The sequence below is a fragment of the Nycticebus coucang genome, chromosome 7 (assembly GCF_027406575.1).
Source record: "Nycticebus coucang isolate mNycCou1 chromosome 7, mNycCou1.pri, whole genome shotgun sequence".
Lineage (NCBI taxonomy): Eukaryota > Metazoa > Chordata > Mammalia > Primates > Lorisidae > Nycticebus > Nycticebus coucang.
Genome location: NC_069786.1, coordinates 15,472,133 through 15,489,243, shown reverse-complemented (window position 1 = coordinate 15,489,243; position 17,111 = coordinate 15,472,133).

Genomic DNA, 17,111 nt, shown 5'->3' with positions numbered 1-17,111 from the left:
TTTTATTTTTATTAAATCATAGCTGTGTACATTGATATAATCATGGGGCATCATTCACTAGCTTCACAGACCGTTTACCAAGTTTCACATATACCCTTGTAAGATGCACCACTGGTGTAATAAATCTTGTTTTCAATCCAAATTCTGAATTCAATTTATGACATGTTGGCCAGCTGTTTATGCATGGGATCTTCAGTTACATTTGCCATATCTTTCCTTGGGGGGTTGATCTACTCTGGTAATTCATGCTACCAGAGCTTTTCCGCTTATTCTACCCCATGATTATTTTACAGCATTTGACTTTTCCCCTGGAGCTTTGTTGAGGACCCATATAGTGCTATGGCCTGAGAATTTGGGGATCTGTTTTGTGTGGTGGGGCTAAGCAGCTCTGTCTTGTTTTCAGCTGGTCTCTGTACAACCCTAGTGAAACAGTTACTCTGGGTTAAAGTCTCAGCAGTGGAGTTATACCAGCCATTAAGTCACCCTGTCCCCCACAGGCAACAATTGGAAAAGGAAAATCAATCCTTCCTACATCCACACACCCAGGGCACCACTTGGATAGTCCTTGGGTGATTGGCTCAGTTCAGAAGGTCCATATCAATTGTCTCAGTCAGCACCTTTCTCAGGTAGATGAGTTTAAAAGGTCTCTGGCAACTAGATTGCAGGGGTCTGCTGAAAACTCAAATATGACTTGCTCCATGTGGTCAGGAGGATCCACTCAGGAAATAGATTAGTCTGGGAAGGTTGATGCACCTCTGTCACACTCCACCTTGCACCTCTCACACCCAGTCACTGATAACCCTGCAGGGCTTTGACCCAGTTGCCTCCAATGAGCAGATATTTCAGCAGTTTTCACCTGCCCGAATCACAAGGAAATCTATGTCTCCTCAGCCAGGCCGCTGGTCTCTGCCTCTATCTGGCAGAGAGAGATGAGTCCTGACAAGCTTTTTTTAAAAAAATATTTCCTTTACAATAACCATAAAGTGCTTTTCATAACATCCATTTTCAGATTTTGGTATCCAGCCCAATTCACAATTTGAGTACAGTTTTCTTTTTTTTTTTTGGATTTTGGCTGCTGCTGGGTTTGAACTCACCACCTCTGGCACATGGGACCGGCGCCCTACTCCCTGAGCTACAGGTGCTGCCCCTGACAAGCTATTTTTTAATTTTTTTTTTGGACAGAGTCTCACTATGTTGCTCTGTGTAGAGTTCTATGGTGTCACTGCTTACAGGAACCTCAAACTCTTGGGCTTAAGGGAGTCTCTTGCCTCAGTCCCCCTAGTCACTGGGAGTACAGGCATCAACCACAATGCCTGGCTATTTTTTTGTTTCAGTTGTCATTGTTGTCTAGCTGGCCCAGGCCAGTTTCAATCCTGCCAGCCTCAGTGCATGTGGCCAGCACTGTAACCACTGTGCTATGGCCACCAAGCCAGGTGACAGCCTTTAAAATAAAATAAAAAAAATTAATTAGGATCCAGAGTCTCATAGCATAATACCCCAGATGTAACTGTATCCTAGACATTTGGGGTATTATTACAGTTAAAATTACTTTAACTGTATCGTAGACATTTCTGTATCATCTCTATGTGTGCATCTGTTGGTTGTCTTCCCTTATTAAAATTGAGGTTTTCCTAGTTATTAGTAGAACCAAACTCATCTTTTTAAATGGCTGAATAGTATTCCATGGTATACATATACATATACATATACCACAGCTTGTCAATCCGTTCCTGGGTTTGTGGGCATTTAGGATTTTTTTCATGTTTTAGCAATTGTATATTGAGCTGCGATAAACAGTTTAGTCCAAATGTCCTTATGATAAGATGATTTTGTTTCTTCTAGGTAGATGCCCAGTAATGGGATTACAGGATCACATGGGAGGTCTAATTTGAGTTCTTTGAGGTTGCTCCATACTTTTTCCCAAAAAGTGTGTACATTTGATAGAAGAGTGAATATAGCAGAGGAAAGCTAGAACAATAGAAATTACCTGATCTGAATAATAGGGTGAAAACAGACTGAAGAAATGACAAGAGCCTTGGGGACTTGTATAAGTGGTTAGGGTGCCAGCCTCATACACCGGGGTGGTAGGTTTGAACCTGGCCTGGACCTGCCAAACAACAATAACAACAACAACAAACAACAAAATAGCTGGGTGTTGTTGGCACTGTGGTCATTGTGGTGGGTGCCTGTAGTCCCAGCTACTTGGGAGGCTGAGGGAAGAGAATCACTTGAGCCCAAGAGTTTAATGTGGCTGTGAGCTGTGACATCATCACACTCTACTGAGGGCATAGTGAGACTCTGTCTCAAAACAACAACAACAACAAAGTAACATTTGTATTATTGGAGTTCTAGAAGGAGGTGAGAAAGTATGGGCTAAATAAAGGATTTGGAGAAATGATGGTCGAAAACTTTCCAGATATGGCAAAAGACATAAACCAACAGATTCTAGAAGGTGAGTGAACTCCAAATAAGATAAACTCAAAGAAATCTACACCTAAATCATCAGTCAAAGACTAAAGATGAAGGCTGGGTGTTGGTTGCTCACACCTGTAATCCTAGCACTCTGGGAAGAGGATCCCTTAAACTCAGGAGGAGATCAGCCTGAATGAGAGTGAGACTCTGCCACTACTAAAAATAGAAAAAGAACCCCCAAACTAGTCAGACATTACAGCAGGTGCCTGTTGTCCAAGCTACTTGGGAGGCTGAGGCAAGAGGATCACTTGAGCCCTAAAGTTTGAGGTTGCTGAGAGCTAGGTAGACTTCATGGTACTATAATCTGGACAATAGAAAAAGACTAAAACAACAACAACAACAAACCAAGAATCAAACTAATCTAAAGATGAAGAAAAAGACTAAAGACAAAAGAAAAAGACTAAAGACAAAAAAATATCCAGAGATATTTTTTTTTACTACCTGTAAAGAGAAATGCTTAGAATAATGGAGGATTTCTCATAAGTAAACATCGAGGCCAGAAGGAGCAGGCACAGTTTTCAAGTGAAATACTGACTTGCTCCAAAATGTTATTTTATGGGTCTTAAATTTACAACATTATTAATTCCTTTATTTAAGCATTACCTTCTCCATGAACATTACTCATAAATTGCAAAGGTTCCTAATGGAAATGTTAATTAGTTTCATTAAAACTATGTATAGGAGAGAGATTAAAGATGGTGGCCGATTAACAGCTTCCCTGCAACTGGGCACGGTGAGTCTGGGGAGATAAGACACCAGGCATCTCTGACTGGTGGGATCTGCCTATAATAATCCCTTTGAGGAGACAGGGAGTTAGCAAGGGACTTCTGGATCCCAAGAGGACAAAAACAGTGGAAAACTGGCAAGTGGTTGTGTATGTTCGATCGACCTAATCATGCCAGCAACCATAAGTACAAGCAGCAGTGAGACTGCAAACCAGAAAGGCCTTACCTGTGAACTGTGTTGGTGTTTTTGGACTTGGTACTCAGTTGAACTGCCTTGGGGAGAACTTGAGCAGGAGTGTGGAGAACTTTGGGCATTGTCTGGGGCCCCAGACAGAGCCACTGAGCTGGGCTGCAGGGAGCCATTGTGAGAGAACTGCCCCGGCAAGCTCCACTCTGAGGGTCCCAGAGCAAGGATTGGGTGGGACCTAGTAACCTAGTGACTGAGCAGCCTAAAGGTGGAGACTGAGCACCCTTACAGCCTTAACTCTCAGGCGCAGAGTGAGACAGATTTGGCACACTGGAGGCTCAGGCTGTTGCCTTGGGTAGAGTGCCATGGTGTCACAGCTCATAGCAACCTCAACCTCCTGGGCTTGGCACCGTCTGGACCTCCATAAGATCTGCGCTGTGACCCCGCACCAACTTGGTCCCCACATGCCCTGACCAGGAACTGTGGGAGCCGCGCAACCCTGCATCTTCCCTTCTGTGTCCTCCCAGCCCCCACACTGGCCTGCTCGTCTGGCCAGGAATACTGGTAGCCGTGTGCCCTATGGAGCCCTCCCTGCCTCTGCGCAGAGTCCTTCTCCTGGCCAGAGACTGCTGGAGCCTTGGGCTCTCAGTGCCAAAGTCACTGGGCGCCAGGCACTCCCAGAACTGTGTGCAGCACACCCTGCCATGTTGCTGGATCCAGGTATGTCACACTCTGGAGCTGCTTCCACAACCACAACTCCCTGGCTGGGGCAGCCCCAGAGGAACTACACAGGGTCACTCCCTACAAAGGTCGAGCAACAATAGAGTGATCCCGCTGGGGTCTAATCTTGGAGAGTCACCTCCCCAATGCTGAGAACAGCCAGAGGCAACGGTGAAAGACAATCATGAGGTGAAATCACAGAAAAACTCTAGCAATAGGAATAATCAGAGTAGATCAACTCCCCCAAGGATCAATGGGGCAGACACAGCACAAGATCCCATACACAAACAAATAGCTGAGATGTCAGAAATCAAATTCAGAATCTAGATAGCAAATAAGATCGAATTAGAATTCTAAGCAATAACTCAAAAGATATCTCAAGAATTCAATGAATTGAAAGACCAAATGGCCAAAGATTTTGATAGATTGAGACAAGAAGTTGCATCCCTCAAAGATCTGAGAAACACAGTAGAATCCCTCAGTAACAGAATGGAGCAAGCAGAAGAAAGGATTTCTGACATTGAAGACAAAGCTTTTAAATGCTCCCAAACTCTCAGAGGGGAAGAGAAATGGAGGGCAAAAACAGATCACTCTCTAAGAGAGCTCTGGGCTAATTCAAAGGAAACTAATATTTGTCTTATAGGGATCCCTGAAAGCGATGAAGTGGCTTCACAAGGCACAGAGTCTCTTCTCCATGAAATTATGAAGGAGAACTTTCCAGACATGCCAAGAAATTCTGATATTCAGATAGCAGACAGTTTCAGAACTCCAGCATGACTCAACCCAAATAAGACATCCCCCAGACACATCATAATCAATTTCACTAAAGTTAATATGATGGAGAACATTCTGAAAGCAGCCAGATGAAAGAAAACCATTACCTACAAGGGGAAGAATGTTATAATAACTGCAGATCTCTCTGCTGAAACCCTTCAAGCTAGAACAGGATGGTCATCAACTTTTAATCTCCTAAAACAAAATAACTTTCAACCCAGGATCCAGTACCCAGCTAAACTGAGTTTCATTTATGATGGAGAAATTAAATACTTTAATGACATTCACATGTTGAAGAAATTTGCCACAATTAATCCAGCTCTCCGGGATATTCTCAGACCTATCCTTCATAAAGGCCAGTGTAACCCTCCACCACAAAAGTAAACCCACCCAGAAAATTTTGATCAAATTCCAACTTCCACAGTCGCAAAAGGATTAAAAATGTCCACTGGTCTCTCGAAAGGCTTATCACTGGTCTCAATTAATGTGAATGGTTTAAATTGTCCTCTAAGAAGCACAGGTTGGCTGACTGGTTACAGAAACTCAAGCCAGATATCTGCTGCATCCAAGAATCGCATCTTACATTAAAAGACAAATATAGACTCAAGGTGAAGGGATGGTCATCTATACTCCAGGCAAATGGAAAGCAGAAAAAAGCAGGCGTTGCAATCCTATTGGCAAATCAATAGGCTTTCAACCAACCAAAATAAGGAAGGATGAGGATGGACGCTTCATATTTGTTAAAGGTAATACTCAATATGATGAGATTACAATTATTAATATTTATGCACTCAACCAGAATGCACCTCAATTTATAAGAGAAACTCTAACAGACATGACCAACTTGATTTCCTCCAGTTCCATAGTAGTTAGAGATTTTAATACCCCTTTAGCAGTGCTGGATAGATCCTCCAAAAAGAAGCTAAGCAAAGAAATTTTAGATTTAAACTCAACCATTCAACATCTGGACTTAATAGACATCTACAGAACATTTCATCACAACAGAACTGAATACACATTCTTCTCGTCAGCCCACGGAACATACCCCGAAATTGACCACATCCTAGGCCACAAATCTAACCTCAGCAAATTTTAAAAAATAGAAATTATTCCTTGCATCTTCTAAGACCATCATGGAATAAAAGTTGAACTCAATAACAACAGGAATCTGCATACATATACAAGAACATGGAAGCTAAATAACCTTATGCTGAAGGATACATGGGTTATAGACGAGATTAAGAAGGAAATCACCATATTTTTGGAACAAAACAACAATCAAGACACGAGTTATCAGAACCTCTGGGATACTGCAAAGGCAGCCCTAAGAGGAAAATTTATAGCACTGCAAGCCTTCCTCAAGAAAAAGGAAAGAGGGGAAGTTAATAACTTAATGGGACATCTCAAGCAACTGGAGTAGGAAGACCATTCCAACCCCAAACCCAGCAGAAGAAAAGAAATAACCCAAATCAGAGCATAATTAAATGAAATTGAAAACAAAGGAATTATACAACAGATCAATAAATACAAAAGTTGGTTTTATGTAAAGATCAATAAAATAGATAAACCTTTGGCCAATCTAACCAGGAAAAAAAGAGTAAATCTCTCATTTCATCAATCAGAAATGGTAACGATGAAATAACAACAGACCCCTCAGAAATTCAAAAAATCCTTAATGAATACTACAAGAAACTCTACTCTCGGAAATATGAAAATCTGAAAGAAATTGACCAATACCTGGAAGCACGCCACCTACCAAGACTTAGCCAGAATGAAGTGGAACTATTGAACAGGCCTATATGACGTTCTGAAATAGCATTAACCATACAAAATCTCCCTAAAAAGAAAAGCCCAGGACCAGATGGCTTTACATCAGAATTCTACCAAACCTTTAAAGAAGAACTAGTATCTATATTACTAAACCTCTTCCAAAATATAGAAAAAGAAGGAATATTACCCAACACATTCTATGAAGCAAACATCACCTTGATCCCCAAACCAGGGAAAGACCCAACAAGAAAAGAAAATTATAGACCAATATCACTAATGAATATTGATGCTAAAATACTCAATAAGATCCTAACAAACAGAATCCAACAACACATCAAAAAAATTATACACCATGACCAAGTTGGATTTATCCCAGGGTCTCAAGGCTGGTTCAATATACGTAAATCTATAAATGTAATTCAGCACATAAACAAACTAAAAAATAAAGACCATATGATTCTCTCAATTGAGGCAGAAAAAGCTTTTGATAATATCCAGCATCCCTTCATGATCAGAACACTTAAGAAAATTGGTATAGAAGGGACATTTCTTAAACTAATAGAGGCCATCTACAGCAAACCCACAACCAATATCATATTGAATGGAGTCAAATTAAAATCATTTCCACTCAGATCAGGAACCAGGCAAGGTTGCCCATTGTCTCCATTGCTCTTTAACATTATAATGGAAGTTTTAGCCATTGCAATTAGGGAAGAAAAGGCGATCAAGGGTATCCACATAGGGTCAGAAGAGATCAAACTTTCACTCTTTGCAAATGATATGATCGTATATCTGGAAAACACTAGGGATTCTACTACAAAACTTTTAGAAGTGATCAAGGAATACAGTAATGTCTCAGGCTACAAAATCAACACCCATAAATCTGTAGCCTTTATATATACCAACACTAACCAAGCCGTGGCACAGTAGTGCCAAAGAAGATGAAATATTTGGGAGTATACCTAACAAAGGACATGAAAGATCTCTACAAAGACAACTATGAAACTTTAAGAAATAGCTGAAGACGTTAACAAATGGAAAAACATACCATGCTCATGGCTGGGAAGAATCAACATTGTTAAAATGTCCATACTATCCAAAGCAATATATAATTGTAATGCAATTCCTATCAAAGCTCCATTGTCAGATTTTAAAGATCTTGAAAAAATAATACTTTGTTTTATATGGAATCAGAAAAAACCTCGAATAGCCAAAACATTACTCAGCAATAAAAACAAAGCAGGAGGAATCACGCTACCAGACCTGAGACTGTACTATAAATCCATAGTGATCAAAACAGCATGATACTGGCACCAAAACAGAGAAGTAGATGTCTGGAACAGAATAGAGAACCAAGAGATGAATCCAGCTACTTACCGTTATTTGATCTTTGACAAGCCAATTAAAAACATTCAGTGGGGAAAAGATCCCTATTTAAAAATGGTGCTAGATGAACTGGCTGGCAATCTGTAAAAGACTGAAACTGGACCCACACCTTTCACCATTAACTAAGATAGACTCACACTGGATAAAAGATTTAAACTTAAGACATGAAAGTATAAAAATACTTGAAGAAAGTGCAGGGAAAACTCTTGAAGGAATTGGCCTGGGTGAATATTTTATGAGGAGGACTCCCCAGGCAATTGAAGTAGTACAAAAAATACACTACTGGGACCTGATCAAACTAAAAAGCTTCTGCACAGCCAAGAACATAGTAAGTAAAGTGCAGACAGCCCTCAGAATGGGAGAAAATATTTGCAGGTTATACCTCTGATAAAGGTCTAATAACCAGAATCCACAGAGAACTCAAACATATTAGCAAGAAAAGAACTCGTGACCCCATCTCAGGGTGGGCAAGGGACTTGAAGAGAAACTTCTCTAAAGAAGACAGACACACAATCTACAAACACATGAAGAAAAGCTCATAATCCTTAATCATCAGAGAAATGCAAATCAAAACTACTTTGAGATATTACCTAACCCCAGTAAGAGTAGCCCACATAACAAAATCCCAAAACCAGAAGTGTTGGCATGGATGTGGAGAAAAGGGCACACTTCTATACTGCTGGTGGGAATGCACACTAATACGTTCCTTCTGGAAGGGTGTTTGGAGAATACTTAGAGACCTAAAAATAGACCTGCCATTCGATCCTATAATTCCTTTACTAGGTTTATACCCAGAAGACCAAAAGTCAAAATATAACAAAGACATCTGTACCAGAATGTTTATTGTAGCCCAATTCATAATTGCTAAGTCATGGAAAAAGCCCAAGTGCCCATCGACCCACAAATGGACCAGCAAATTGTGGTACATGTATGCAGCCTTAAAGAAAGATGGAGACTTTACCTTTTTCATGTTTACATGGATGGAGCTGGAACCTATTCTTCTTAGCAAAGTATCTCAGGAATGGAAGAAAAAGTATCCAGTGTACTCAGCTCTACTATGGAGCTAAATAATAGCTTTCACATGAAGGCTATAACCCAACTATAGCACAAGACTATGGGGAAAGGGCCAAGGAAGGGGAAGGGAGGGGGGAGGTTTTGTTTGAGGGAGGATGGGGTGGGTGGGGCCACATCTACAGTGCATCTTAGAATGGGTACAGGCGAAACTTACTAAAGGCAGAATATAAATGCCTACGTACAGTAACGAAGAAAATGCCATTAAGGTTACGTTGAACAGTTTGATGAGAATGTTTCAGATTGTATACGAATCCCGCACATTGTACCGCTTGATTGCACTAATGTACACAGCTATGATTTAACAAAAAAAAAAAACAAACCTAAAAATAAACTATGTATAGATGATTTTAAAAATAGTTGTTGTGATTAAGTATCCCATTTCTAGTTGGTTATTGCTAAGTTACACAAAAATCCATTATTTTGTAGCTTGTATCTTAGCTATAATGTTGGATTCCTACTACTTTTAATAGCTTTAGTGTTTGTTCTTTTGTAAAATGTAGATAAGCAAAACATCAGCTAACGATGGGTTTTTCTATACCATTCTAAAATTTCTAATTCTTATTTCTGTTTCATGTATTTATATTATTGTCTAAAAAATATCTAGAGAAAGGATATATATTGTCATAGGAGATAGTCTCCTTTTGTTTGTAATTCTAAATAGAATGTAGCGTTTCCCAAACTGTGTTTCATGGAGTTTAGGTTTCCTGGATCTTTTGGGTAACGTTTGGTTAAATAAAATTTTAAAAGTTAAAAAAATTTTTTTTGTTGTTTTTGAGATAGAGTCTCACTCCGTCATCCTGGGGAGAGTACTCTGGTATCATTGCAGCTTACAACAATCTCAAACTCTTGGGCTCAAGTGATTCTCTTGTCTCAGCCTCCCAAGTAGTCGGAAGTACAGGAAGCTGCTGCCATGCCCAGCTAGTTGTTCTATTTTTAGTAGAGATGGGGTCTTGCTCTTGCTCCAGCTGGTCTTGAGCTCCTGAGCTCAGGCCATTCATACTTGCCTTGGCCTTCCAGAGTGCTAGGATTACAGGTGTGAGGTCCCGTCCCTGGCTTTAAAATTAAAAAAAAATTTTTTTTTATCCTTTAAAACACTGCACAGTTTCTGAGTCTTAGTAGAACTGTGCTCATGGTGTATGTCCAGGAGGTGGGATGGCGGGCAAGAACCCTTTCCTTCCCTTCCCTTCCCTTCCCTCTTTTGACAGAGCCTCTCACACATGAGTTGTTGATGTAGTTTGGGTATTTGTCCCTTCTAAATTTCATGTTCATATTTGATCCCTGGTGTTGGAGGTGGGGCCTGGTGGGAGGTATTTGGGTCTTGGGGCCAGATGCCTCATGAATGGCTTGGTGCCATTCTCATGGTAATAAGTGAGTTCTTGCTCTATTAATTACCCATGAGAACGGATTGTTAAAAAGAGGCTGCAGCTCCCTTCCCTCTTTCTCTTCTTTCCTGTCTCCACCATATGATGCCTGCTTCTATTTGCCTTCTGCCATGAGTCCAAGTAGCTTGAGGCTGGTGCTCTGCTTCTTGTACAGCCTGCAGAACCATGAGCCAAATAGACCTCTTTTTTTTTTTTTTGAGACAGTCTCATTTTATTGCCCAGGCTAGAGTGTGGAGGCTCAGCCTAGATCACAGCAATCTTAAACTCCTGAGCTTAAGTGATCCTCCTGCGTCAGCCTCCCAGCGTGCTAGGATTACAGGCGTGAACCACTGTGCCTCACTCAAATAAACCTCTTTTCTTTTCTGTTTTTTTTCTCTACTGACTGAGCTAGTTGGGCACCACTTTTATTTATAAATTACCCAGCCTCAGGTGTTCCTTTATAGCAACACAAACAGATAAAGACAATTGTCTGGGGTCATAGTTGGGGAAATGTTGCTTTAGAATTTCACTGTGATGTGTGCTGTGAGCAGTTGGGTTGAAGTATTCTTTGTAATAAAAAAAGAGTCTTCCTAGTTCTGAAATATTTACTTCAGTTCTCTTTGGTTCAAGGAATTGGGCTGGGAGATGCGAGTCATCAAAATACAATTATTCTTTTTATTCTCAGATTTTCAAACTGTTTTTAATAAGCATGTATTAGCTTTAACATTAAATAAAAAACCATGAAGTACAAACACCTCTGGAGAGAGAATATCTTTAGTGTGGATTTAATTAGAATTCTACTCTCTGCGAGGAAGGAAGGTGCCGTCTGAGAATCCCAGATTGTGTGGGAAGAACACATGGAGGGAGCCAGGAGTATGGTGTGTGTGGGGTGGGGCACATCACTGTGAAGTGGGTGACATAAGCTTGAGTGACTGCCAGCCACCGTCCACCAGGGATCTGGGCTTTTGTTCTGCCCATTTCAATTGTAGCCAAATTCACCATCAGGAGGTGAGTGACAAATCTTCCAGACCAGTTGCTGACATATTTGCAGGATGAAAGCAAATATTCTAATTACTTTTCCTGACATTTAACAAACCCATTATATATATATATATATAATAATCATCTAACTCTCCAAAACCTATTTATTTTTCTCCTAAGAAGTTACAAGTTCAATACTCTTTTTCCAATGAATATAATTTCTTGAAAGCCCCCAATTATAGCTTTAATAATATTTTTCTTTCCTTGTGATGAAAGTCTTTGATCTTGGGCTATTTGGTGGCAGTCTTCGAATTTTCCTTTTCCCTATTTCCTTCTGTTCTACTCTCCTTCCCTCCTCCCTTTTTTCTTTTCTCTTTCTCTTCTTTCCTTCCTTTCTTGCTGGGAGTGGGGTATTAGGAGGCCAGATTTTCTTTCCTAAAATGGCTTTTCAAAATACTTTTATTAAAATCACTAATAGGTAAGATCTAGGAGATCCACTACTAAAAAGAAATAATAATAACAATAGCAGCTGCAGCCATTAATAATAATGGTCAATGTCAGTGTTTATTGAGCACTTTTTATATGAGAGAGACTATTTTAAGTGCTTTGTATGCATCATTTTATTTGAGCATTATATAATATTCCTGTGAGTAGGAATTATCTGTGTTTTACAGTTGGGGAAACAGAGAGGTTAAGTAATTTCCTCAAGATCACACAGCCAGTAAATGACAAAGCCAGAAGTTGAAGGGAAGGAAACTTCAGAAGAAATGAACCAACAGATGCTTTGATGTTAGAACTTCAGGGGATCTCTCTTTCCTTGTTTTTCTAATAAGGAAACCTAGGTCTAGAGGTGGGAGGGGCCCACTTTTGGTCTCAGCAGATGTTGGCTCAGAACTTGGCCTGCAGTCCAGGGTTGATGGTTTCTAACCCAGTTCTCTCCTTCCATCTCAACATGCTGCTTTCCAAGTACTACATATTTTTTAGGCTCCAATTCAGTTATTTTTAGAGTTCCAAAGCCATCAGAAATGCCAAATGATAGAATAAAATTAACAAAAGCCTATTTGCCCTTTCAAAAGATGACAGAACCTCCTTGACTTGCTTTTATTTATTTATTTCTTTTATTAAGTCATTTGTACATAGATCATAAATACATTTATGCTATTATGGGATTCAATGTGTTGATTATTTGTACGAATTGGAGTGCTTACATCCTACTAATCAACATAGCTTTCACCTCATTTACCCAATTACAGTGTAAAGACATTTGTGTTCTATACCTCACTTACTTTTAAAGTTTGAGGATTTGACTCGTGGTTCTGTTTGTATTTACAGTTCAACTTCCCTTCCACTTCTTGGAAGCAACTGGGCCTTGGTCACAGCTGAGGAGCCCAGTTTCTTCTGTCATTCAAAGATCGCATGCAGCATTTTGTGTTACCTTCTTGGTTGAGGCCCAAACCAACTGACTGTGAACTTTCTAACTAGGGAATCCAGACAGAGGCTGCTGAGTCTGTTTCAGAACTTGGCATAATTTTCCCCTTTCTGGGATTTTTTTCCTTTTCAATTTGAGAGTTTATGATTCCTGTGTCATCCTGTGCTTCTTTCTTTTTGGCATAGGATCCAATTTTAGCTACACCACTTAGAGTGTGTGTGTGGCTTTTATTAATCACAACCATTAACACTTACATAGTACTTATTTTGTAAGATGGCCTTCTTTAGCACTCCCAGTTATTAACTCATTTATGATTTCAACAACCTTCTTAGGCTGAATAAATGGCTCCCCAAAGAGGTTCATGTCTTAATCCCTGGAACATGAAAATATGCTACCTTAGATGGCCAAAGAGACTTTGCAATGTGATTGAGTTAAGTATCTTGAGATAGAGAGATTATCTTGGGTTAGTCAGATGGCCTTGATGTAATCACAAGGGTCCTTTATAAGAGGGAGGGAAGAAATCAGAGAGAAGGGAAAACACTGGTTTTGGAGATGGAAAGGGGGCCAGGAGCAGCCTCGGAAAGCAGAAGCAAAGATCAGACTTCCCTCTGGAGATTCTGCAAGGAACCAGCCCTGTTGTCACCTTGACATAAGCTCTCTAAGATTCCATTTGGACCTCTGACTTTCGGAGCTATAAAATTAAAAAAGCATGTTGCCTTAGCTGGTGAATTTGTGCTAACTAGTTATGGCAGCTATCAGAAACTCCTTTTTTACTCTGGGCTTGACTTTACCTTAACCTGTATTAGTCATTCTCCCATTCTCCAAAGATGGCCCCAATCAACCATGCTTTTATGCCCTGTTTTAGTTCTATTCCCTCGAATTGGGGCTAGACTTGTAACTGGATGTTGACCAACAGAATGTAACCTTATGACCAGGTTAGGTCATAAGAAGCCTTGCAACTTTTGGGAGAAGCCTTCTACCATTGATGACAGCCATGCTGTGAGGAAGCCAAACTGGTCATGTGGAGAGGCTTCATGAGTGAGGTATTAGGCCAACCCCTGGCTGTGGAGCCAGACACATGAATGAAGGAGTCATCATCAGTGTACAGCCCAGTTAGGCCTTCAGGTGACTCCAGTGCCCACCACTTTCAGACCTTTCACTTATAAGATCCCAGTAAAAGCCTCCCAGCTTATCCCTCTCCTAAAGCTGAAGGAATAATAAACTGAGTTTTGTGGCAGTTTGCTGCATAACCCAAACTAGTTAATCACAAGGTATTATTAAGAGTGAATAGGCTATTGACTTCAGGAAACTGGTAACTCCTTGAAGATAGGACCCACATCTTGGCATTTTTGATATTGTGAGAGATAAATTCTGTAGCATGGCTGATATAGGCCTGGATATCCAAACAGTGCTTTTACTAAAAGTCCTGGAATAACAAAAGAAGCAAATATAGAAAAGTACATGAAATTTGCTAGTCTATCTATAAAATGCATCTTCTTTTTTTTTTGAGACAGAGTCTCACTATGTTGCCCTCAGTAGAGTGCTGTGACATCACAGCTCACAGCACCTCAAACTCTCAGGCTCAAGCAATGCTCTTGCCTCAGCCTCCCAAGTAGCTGGGACTACAGGTGTCCGCCACTACGCCCAGCTATTTTTTTTGTTGCAGTTGTTTAGCTGGCCCAGCCTCGGTTTGAACCCCTCACCCCCAGTTTATGCTGCTGGTGCCATAACCACTGTGCTATGGGCGCCAAGCCTTATTTTCTACTTACGGTCCATCATGGAAAGCTTCCATTCCAGACACTTGGGCCAGCAGAGGGTTTTTGTTTCTTTTTATACTTTTGCAAAAGTAAGTATGCTGACTTAAAATAAATTGACTAAGCTGGGCGTGGTGGCTCACGCCTGTAATCCTAGTTCTTTGGGAGGCTGAGGCAGGTAGAATGCTTGAACTCAGGAGTTCAAGACCAGCTTGAGCAAGAGTAAGACCTGTCTCTACTAAAAATAGAAGAAGAAAAAAAATAACTAGCCAGGCATGGTGGCAGCTGCCTATAGTCTCAGCTACACAGAAGGTAGAGACAAGAGATCACTGGAGACCAAAAGTTTGAGGTTGCTGTGAGCTATGATGCCATGGTACTCTACTCAGGGCAATAGAATGAGACGCTGTCTCAAAAAAAAAAAATTGACTTAAAAACAAAAGATACAAGCATTCCTCTTTCATCTGTGTTCACAGCTACCTGGCTCCCCCCCTAAAGCTCCAATGGTACTATTAATAGTTTCTTGTGTACCCTTCTAAAAATATTTGATTGTATATACAAGCATATATATACATATGATATACATTCATCTGCACATATAATATTTATGCTTGCATTATATTATGTGCATTTTCCACATAACAATATATGTTGGAGACCTTTCCACATCATTCTTTTTTTTTTTTTAGACAGAGTCTCATTATGTTGCCCTCTGTAGTGTGATGTGGCATCACAGCTCACAGCAACCTCAAACTCTTGGGCTTAAGTGATTCTCTTGCTTTAGCCTCCCAACTAGCTGGGACTACAGGAGCTTCCCACAACACCTGGCTATTTTTTTGTTGTAGTTGTTGTGATTGTTGTTTGGCAGGCCTGGGCTGGATTTGAACCCACCAGCCCTGGTGTATGTGGCTGGCACCCTAGCTGCTGAGCTATAGGTGCTGAGCCCATATCATTCTTTTTGATGGCTACCTAGTATTCCACTATATTATTGTGCCATAATTTATTTAACATCCTCTTGTTGACACATGTCTAGATATTGCTAATATTTTGCTATCAAAACAAACACTGCTATGAATAATTTTATGCCAGTACCATTTCACATGTGCTCTGGTGGATGTATTCCTAGAAGCGGAATTGTTGGAGCTGGCTGTGTGAATTAATGGTTCTTATGGCAGATGGGGCTTTTTTCAGGAGAAACTCCATTTAAATGACCAGAGACAATACAGACATCTTGACTTGCCTGTAGCTGCAGCAGGATCTGCTAGGGCACAAAGACTTTCTGGCATTGAGGAGGTGTGATTTTTGCTCTAATAGCCCAAGGCAGGACAGTGAGGGGCAGTCTGTGAAAAGGGGCAGAGAGTGAGGGGCCTCAGGGGGAATTGGCTCAGAAAGGCGACTGTTGAGCTCTTAAGGGTGAAAACCAGAGAGTCATTTTCACGTGTAAAATGGAATTTATCCAGCTATTGGTATAGCATGAGAATTGGGCTACTTGCTGCTGAAACTTACCCATCAAGAAACTTCCCAGAGTTTTTAAGAAGAGTAGATCAGGTCCTGGCCCTGCATCCTGGCTCTTACAAGTTTTTTTATTTTTATTATATATATATATATTTTTACATATACATGGGTTTATTAGGTTTCCACTTTTGCCTTCACAGAATTAAAAAGGCTTAAAATTTAATAACAATAACAATGTTTAAGATAAGGACTAGAAATAAAAACCTGGTAAAAAACGAACGACAATAAATACATTCAGAAAAGAAATCAGATGATTGATGCATGGAAATATTAAGCAATAATAATAATAATAATGCAAAGAAAGTAACATTCACATTGTCAGATAAGAGTATGAGGTTCAGCATGGAGACCCAAAGTCTCAAAAAATAGACAATATTCAATGAATCCCCAACAATAAAAAAAAATAGACAATATTTATAAATAAAAGTAAAAGATAATTTCAAAAAACAGATCATGCCAAATCTTATAGACGATAGAAAAAAAGAAATAGTTTTAAAGTTTTAAAACATCTTTTCACTCAGAAATAATCTCCAGCTCAGACTTTTTGCCAAGTTAGACTAGCTTTTTACCTAAACCAGAAGTAAAGAAACTTTTCAGTGTTTAAGATCAGGAAGCACATTACTTTAGCTCCGCTAGTTGCAGTTCTCCAAAACTTCCAAAAGATGGCACTAGACACAAATGATTCCACCTGGCTCTTTGGCCATGGCTGCAGCTCCAAAGACAGATCCTGCTCCAGCTCCCTAGCCTTTTCCTAAGCTTCTAAAGCACATAATCCTTAGCAGAACATGATGTTAATGAGGAAGCTAAAAATGGGAAAGGAAATAGAATGAAAGCAAGCCAATGAACAGAACAATAATGAGTGAAGAAATAAAATGATTCTGCCCATGGGTCACGGGGCCTGCTGGCTCTGACTGCTACGAGCTGCTGTTAGTGTGGCTTGTTTTCCCTACTCCCAGCTCAGTCCAG